The sequence below is a fragment of the Pristiophorus japonicus genome, unplaced genomic scaffold (assembly GCF_044704955.1).
Source record: "Pristiophorus japonicus isolate sPriJap1 unplaced genomic scaffold, sPriJap1.hap1 HAP1_SCAFFOLD_168, whole genome shotgun sequence".
NCBI classification, from domain to species: domain Eukaryota; kingdom Metazoa; phylum Chordata; class Chondrichthyes; family Pristiophoridae; genus Pristiophorus; species Pristiophorus japonicus.
The window spans coordinates 910,101-911,346 of NW_027251362.1; the positions used below are offsets into that span (position 1 = coordinate 910,101).

Consider the following 1,246-nt stretch of genomic DNA (forward strand, 5'->3'; position numbering starts at 1 on the left):
GCTCGTTGATCAAGGGCTTTGATTCTCCTTTCGGGGTTGTGAATTGAAATTTACGAGGGGTCCCAGAGGAGCCCTTATATTGCTCGCAAATTTTGAAATTGCATCAAACTTTTGCAAAGAAGGACTTGCATTTCTGCAGTGCCTTTCAGGAACTCATGACGCCCCAAAATGCTTTACAGCCGTTGAGTTATGTTTGAAGTGTTGTAGTTTGGGGAAAGATGTGCCCTGATCATCAAACATGAACGTCAACACTTTGCAAGGGAGTTTGGTGCAAATAATCAGGCGTCTCAGGGACTTGTACTTTCTTTGAATAAGTTTTGCTTTTTTCCGCATTCAAGCTTGAAACAGAAACTGGGCGTCCATCTCATGGGAGGTTTGGGGCTGATGTGTTTCGCTTTCAATCTTTGAAATTTCACCAAGCAAAGAAACGCTGAATCCAATTGTCCCTGGAAGCATTTAGTTCCCGTTTAATAACAGGAATATCCGCAGTCAGGAGATGAAAAGGAATTAAAACCGAATACCGTCTTAAGGACAATCAGAATACTTTGTCACAGACAAGGCACCGGAAGGCTGGAAGGTCGATTACACCGGTTGCGAGAGAGCTGGTTGGTGGTGACATGGAAGTGTCTGCAGTGTGCGGGATCAGATTGCTTAGACGCATCCAGTATGAATTTCCCTCCATTTTGTTGGGAAATGTCCCACTGAGAGTGAATAAGTTCCACACCAGTCGGAGAAATCTGAAGCTTTGACTGACAGACACCATGGTTTTGGATGTCTTGCACCTGATATCGCCATCAGTCTCTGTGGCGCAATGGGTTGGCGCGTTCGGCTGTTAACCGAAAGGTTGGTGGTTCGAGCCCACCCAGGGACGAAGTCTTTAACTGTTTATTCCCCAGAATTCGGTGCCGCACAGTCCCAGGTTGTCATTGTCCGTTTTGGCTGCACGAATCTATTCCGCACATGTTGCCAGCTGTGCAATAATCCAATTGGTTCCCACTGCAATATTTTTTGAGCATTCTGTTCCATTATAACGATAACAATTTTTTACATGGATCATGTTCCTCCATCCAGCCCACAAGAAATACATTTTATTATTGGCTTTAAAGAAACTGGTGGAAATTGATTCTATTGATACATATTTTGAACTGGAACTTCTGTCTTAAGTACTCCTCCTATCAAGAATCGGCACATACACAATCAATGGTTTTGCAACTGAATCATAAATACTTACAAATTTAAATCATTC

At 43.2% G+C, this 1,246-nt stretch overlaps 1 non-coding gene across 1 annotated transcript; it reads left to right on the forward strand.

Annotated features, from left to right (window-relative positions):
• The first annotated feature begins 797 nt into the window (after nt 1-797).
• Nucleotides 798-871, forward strand: trnan-guu (transfer RNA asparagine (anticodon GUU)). Its single transcript has one exon. It is a non-coding gene; the product is annotated as a tRNA-Asn (tRNA).
• The last annotated feature ends 375 nt before the right edge of the window (nt 872-1,246 follow it).